The following is a 6,530-nucleotide window of genomic DNA, read 5'->3' as shown; positions in this document are numbered from 1 at the left end:
ATGAAATCGGAAGGATGGCTGGCTTACGAGTCGTACGTGGGCAATCTCGAAAAATTTTTGAAATGTTACTTAAATATTAATATTATTAACAATTTTGAATTTTTTCTAAGCCTATAGTGATCATAGTACATAGATGAAGATTTAAATTATTATATTGCGAATTATTATGTTTGCAGCGTGTTAATAAAAATAGAATAAGAATTTAAAACATATTCCTAACAAGAGAAGAAAACAAAACTTCAGTTTTAGCATTTTTTTTTTGAAAGTCATTCAGTTTTCGTTGACAATCATTCAAAGTAATTCAACATAAGAAATCAAATTAAACAATATATTAAATAATTAAATTATCGATATCAAGGAGATTCTTATTTCCATGCTCAACACTACATCCCTTTTGCGAGACATGCACGTTTAAATTTATTGATCTTTATGCATCGAGTTGAAAGCTAAGATACGTCGATATAACTTGAAATAGTAACGGGTGTATAAGAAGTGGGTGGATAAGTAATGCCAGCTATGTGAGCTTAACGACAGCGAATAATTTATCGGTTTGGCCGATGATTCGCCGATAAAAATTGTACCGTCGCATACCCCCCATCTACATAATTTGTAATAATGCTGCTGCAATTAATTATATAGATCCTAGGATCCGATAAATTCTTGTATGCGATGATCGCCCTTCAGTCACGCGTTCACACCCTTGAGAGAATCGCAGTACCCTCCTTCTTTTTAACACCTCCGGCGGCGACAGCCGCGTTGTGAGCTTTTTCGATAAAGGACTCTTCGATTCATTGTTGTGTTTAGCAGGATCTGAGACTCCGATTTCTTTGTGCCTTTTTACAGTCTCACCTGTTCCTTTCAGTTCACAAGATAAGTTTTCCGAATTAAACGTTAATTATTTATATAACGGTGTCCAACTGGACGAAATCGACATTTATTTTTTACACAGTAGCTGTTAATCTGGATTTTGCAAAATGACATACGCGACAGCGCGATCAATCGTAATACTTTTCCTCGTGTTAGGCACCAAAACGCTGACAGAGAGTATAGGCATTAACAATTATTTTCAACTGATCAACGACGTCCACAAATATTATCGTACGTCGTGTGTTATTTTCGTGCGGCCTGACAATTACGGTGAGTATACTTTGATACCGGGAACAGTTTCCGGTTATCATTTTTCACATTGATTTTCGCGAACTTTCGAACAAATGTTGAATCATTATTTCACGTGCAAATTATTTTAGTTCTATATGATTTAAAAAATTATTTTCTTTTTTATCTAATTGTTACGGATTTAAATTTAATAAGATGCAATTAAATAAAAAGAATTAAGTCACTTTTTTCTAACTTTATCCTTGAAGAAATTAAATGCAGTTATGATTTAGAGAGCATTCATAATTCTGACAAGTAAAATGTAATACCATTTTCGATGCGAATATTACAGATTTGAACACGCATTGGTGCACACGTGGTCGCGCGAATTCTCACGACACTGAGTCATGACCGTGACTATAACTTTCTCGGATCTGAAGAGTGAGTACAACGACTACTGGAAGAATATCACGCGGCCGTTGTTTGTCGTTCTCCTCGACACCGAGGAGACCATGGGCGAGTTCGCCGAGACCACGAGGAGCGTAAAGCCCATCTCTTTTCCCATTTGGCTCGTTATGTTTCTTCAGCATTCTGATGGGAATCCTCTCGAGGAGCGCTGTAGACATCCTACCGTTAACGTATTCAACGTGGACTTCAGGACCCAGATGCTGGTCCTCTGCTACGCTCGCCCGATTCTAGTCGAGTGGTACGCTATTCGCGATAATCGCACCAGAACATTCGACCTGGCCTTGTGGTCCCCCGATAGAGGTTTACTTTTAAGGACGCGAAAGTCCCTCTACGCTAGAAGGAGCGACATGTTCGGCGACGTTGTACGCGTGGCGTCCGTGAACGTAAGTTTTTCGCTTTTCCTCGAGCTCCGTTGTGCGTTGCTTCTTTTGCGAATCGGAAAATGGTCGTGATCTTCTAGAAAATTGTCGCCTTAAAAAAAAATTATCTCGCAATTTGTCACGAAATCGATATTACAATGATCTGAACGATTATTTATTAATCCTTAACGATGATTTATAGATCCGTATAGACTCGCGTAAATTGACTTGACAATTCTGTTGGTATATGCACGAAGAACTCGCCGCTGATCTCACACGAGAACGGTACGATCGGCGGGTTTTTCGGTCTGTTGCTGATAGAGCTCAGCAAAGTGATGAACTTCACGGTGGAGATTCTGGATCCGGTGAAGGGATACGGCAGCTGGAGCAAAGAGAAAAGGTGTGGACGGGTGCGATCGGCCAGTTGGTGGCCAACGAAGCCGATATCGGCATCTCCGCATTCACAATGACGACTCACAGACAAAACGTCATCGACTATACAATACCATTGATACGCTCGCAATACAGCCTTTATTTTAAGAGGCCTAACACAGCCTTGGTGGAATGGTCTTTATACTTAAGGGTAATAATTATATATCTTTATATTACAGTACCTATACATAAATTAGTATTAGGTGTATTAATAGTAGACATGCATCATATTTAATATATGTATTACATATGCCTATGTTAATTATATTGGCTACAATTGGAGGGGTAAAAACCACAGTGGTGTAAGTCAAATTTTTTAAAATATTTGAGTTACACCAGTGTAATTTTTACTCCTCTAATTGTACAATGATAGAAGTTTAAAACTGCACAAAGACTTTATAATCATCCTGTTTACTTATAAAATTAAAAATGCAATTACTTAAGATTGTTTAATTACATCTCTGGGAAAAGTGTTAACATTGAACAAAAACAGTGTTAAGATAATTTATGCTAAGGATTCACGGTAACAAAGTGGAATAAATTGCTACTTTTGTTTACCAATAAATGTTCCAGGCATTTAGCTATGGAACTTGGATAGCATTATTAATGATAATAACAACAGCTTCTATTCTATTGACTATCATGAAGACAAAAGGATACTTTTCGATGAACTTGATGTTCGAAAACTATATTAATGTTTGGGGGATTTATTGTCAGCAAGGTTTGTCAGGTAACGTTTACTAGAGACATTCTATGCTATATATATAGAGGAAAGTTCCCTATTATGAAATAGGCTCTTAATAAGCGATAACGAGGTGTTTCTGTTAAACTAATAGGTTCTATTTGTTGGTTTCTTCACGAACTTATTGCCCTTAGATTAAAACCTTTTTAGTGGAAAATTCATTGTTCGATCGTGCGTACACTAGCCTTCTACATTTTTCAATTTTGCACATAATCTTCCGGCGATCACGCAAAATAGATGTAGCATCTCATAATAGGGGACTTTCCTCTACATATATATATGTATATTTGATACCATAATAATAATGCACATGTATATTTTATGCAAAGAATTTCCCAGCGAGTCACCGGTGAGACTGGCTTTTCTCTCGATTTCTGCTTCGTCGATAGTAATTTTGGCCATCTATTCCGCCTCGTTTATCAGCTATCTAGTTCTCTGTACACCCAAACTGCCTTTTTCCACTCTGGAGGGTTACGTTAAGGATGGCTCTTACAAATTAATTGTGGTGCAAAATAGCGCCCAGTACGATGATCTTAATGTGAGCTTGCCGTTATTTAAAGCGCAGAAATTATTCTTGCGCAACAGTAATTGTCAGTCACAGTAATTTTGATTGAAACACTCGCAATAAAAGCACAGTCTCGTAATTGTATTAGTTATTACATGACATACACAATATATGTTAATAATTTAGTAATTTTCTTGTAGAGGTAATTTTAAACGTTAAAGAATGTAATTTGTAGAGAATATATTGTTCTTAAATTCTTTATTGTATTCTTATAATGTTGGGCGAAAATTCTAAGGAAGAAACATCCTATCCCGACTACAACTGGGAAAAAAATATTTTTCTTCAAATTATGCTTTCTCAAATTTTGTAGCATCTCAAGGATCCCGTTTTCTTGCAAATGTACGAATTGCTGGAAGAAAAGCATTTATTACCGCTATCAACGATGGAGGGATTCAAGCAAGTTAGCGATATTACTTAATTAATGAAATCAACGACGTTAAGTTTCATTAAGTCGTCCATTATTTTCATATCAATTCTTACGCAGCTCTGCGAGAGAAACAAGTTAGCGCTTTACACGACGGAGATATTTAAAGAGTTTAATATTATACCGTGTAGAGTCGTATATATTGAGACCGGAAGAATCGTCAATGTGGTGATAACTCTAACGAAAGGAAATCCTTACACTGGCCTCATGAATTACCAGTAAGTCCTAATGTATATATTTATTTACAAAGATATATTTTATTATTTAATATACATTTATTGTTTAGAAAACTGTCATCCTTTATTGTACTATGTACGTAATTGTCTGATGTTTATAAGTTGAGTGTTTGTTGATGCATATGATAAATCGATGAATTTATTAATAGCATTATTTCTTCAAAATATAATTTTTAATAACTTTTAAGGTATAAATTTCATATATTTGGTCTTATAAACATTTATCTAAGGATGCGAGAATGTTGTTAAATTTTAATGTCGTTGAAATCACAAAATTACAAGAAATGTATTATATTCAGATAGAAACTACTCTTACGACTGCTTTTCTCTTTTCAAGAATAAATATTTTAAATATCTTTTTACATTTTTCAGCTTGCGGAGATTTCAGCTTAATGGCGTTATAAGCAAATTGAAGAACAAATATTTCATACGAGATAATCCGAGAGAGGTACCTTATTACGGTTTGGTCGAATTAAACGATGTAACGCCAGCTCTGGCGATGGTGGCGGGCAGTATGGTCCTGGCACTTTTATCTTGATAATCGAGAAAGTGTATTATTCGTCTAAAACTCGATCTAAGAACAACAATCCGAGCAGAAATCCTGGCAATTTGCAAGGCAATAATCCAAATCAAAATGCCTGATTTTTTGGTCAAGACCGAGTCAGGTAATCTGAATATGGCCCTGATCCGAAAATAACGCAAAATTGTGAATTTTGTGAATCACAAGACATTTCTGCGACAGTTTCAAACAAGGGGAAATAAGTATTAAGAATTAAACATATTAAACATGTCGTCGATATTTTCAAATGTGACCAGCTCTGCCAAGATGAAATGAAAAGGATGGCTGGCTTACGAGTCGTGCGTGGGCGATCTTGAATAATTTTCGAAATGTTACTTAAATATTAATATTATTAACAATTTCGAATTTTTTCTAAGCCTAGTGATTATAGTACATAGATGAAGATTTAAGTTATTATATTGCGAATTATTATGTTTGCAGTGTGTTAACACTAAAATAAAATAAGAATTTAAAACATCTTTCTAGCGAGAGAAGAAAACAAAACTTCAGTTTTAGCTTTTTTTTTTAGTCATTCAATTTTCGTTGACAATCATTCAAAGTATTCAACATAAGAAATCAAATTAAACAATATATTAAATAATTAAATTATCGATATCAAGGGGATTTCTTCTATGCTCAACACAACATCCCTTTTGCGAGACATGCATCACGTTTAAATTTATTGATCTTTATGCATCGAGTTGAAAGCTATTAAGATACGATATACTCGATATAACTTGAAATAGTAACGGGTGTATAAGAAGTGGGTGGATAAGTAATGCCAGCTATGTGAGCTTAACGACAGCGAATAATTTATCGGTTTGGCCGATGATTCGCCGATAAAAATTGTACCGTCGCATACCCCCATCTACATAATTTGTAATAATGCTGCTGCAATTAATTATATAGATCCTAGGATCCGATAAATTCTTGTATGCGATGATCGCCCTTCAGTCACGCGTTCACACCCTTGAGAGAATCGCAGTACCCTCCTTCTTTTTAACACCTCCGGCGGCGACAGCCGCGTTGTGAGCTTTTTCGATAAAGGACTCTTCGATTCATTGTTGTGTTTAGCAGGATCTGAGACTCCGATTTCTTTGTGCCTTTTTACAGTCTCACCTGTTCCTTTCAGTTCACAAGATAAGTTTTCCGAATTAAACGTTAATTATTTATATAACGGTGTCCAACTGGACGAAATCGACATTTATTTTTTACACAGTAGCTGTTAATCTGGATTTTGCAAAATGACATACGCGACAGCGCGATCAATCGTAATACTTTTCCTCGTGTTAGGCACCAAAACGCTGACAGAGAGTATAGGCATTAACAATTATTTTCAACTGATCAACGACGTCCACAAATATTATCGTACGTCGTGTGTTATTTTCGTGCGGCCTGACAATTACGGTGAGTATACTTTGATACCGGGAACAGTTTCCGATTATCATTTTTCACACTGCACTTTCGCGAACTTTCGAACAAATATTGAATTATCATTTCACGTGCAAATTATTTCTATACGGTATTATTTATTTAAACATCGTTTTAATTTTTCAAAAAATTATTTTCTTTTTTATCTATAATTGTTACGGATTTAAATTGAATAAAATGTAATTAAATAAAAAAAAATTAAGTCACTTTTTTCTAACT

General features: G+C 35.3%; 1 pseudogene; it reads left to right on the top strand.

The window, feature by feature from the left end:
• LOC139817817 (uncharacterized) lies at positions 1-2,392 on the top strand (annotated as a pseudogene).
• The last annotated feature ends 4,138 nt before the right edge of the window (positions 2,393-6,530 follow it).

This window comes from Temnothorax longispinosus, chromosome 8 (genome assembly GCF_030848805.1).
Source record: "Temnothorax longispinosus isolate EJ_2023e chromosome 8, Tlon_JGU_v1, whole genome shotgun sequence".
Lineage (NCBI taxonomy): Eukaryota > Metazoa > Arthropoda > Insecta > Hymenoptera > Formicidae > Temnothorax > Temnothorax longispinosus.
This window is presented reverse-complemented; position numbering and strand designations above follow the sequence as displayed.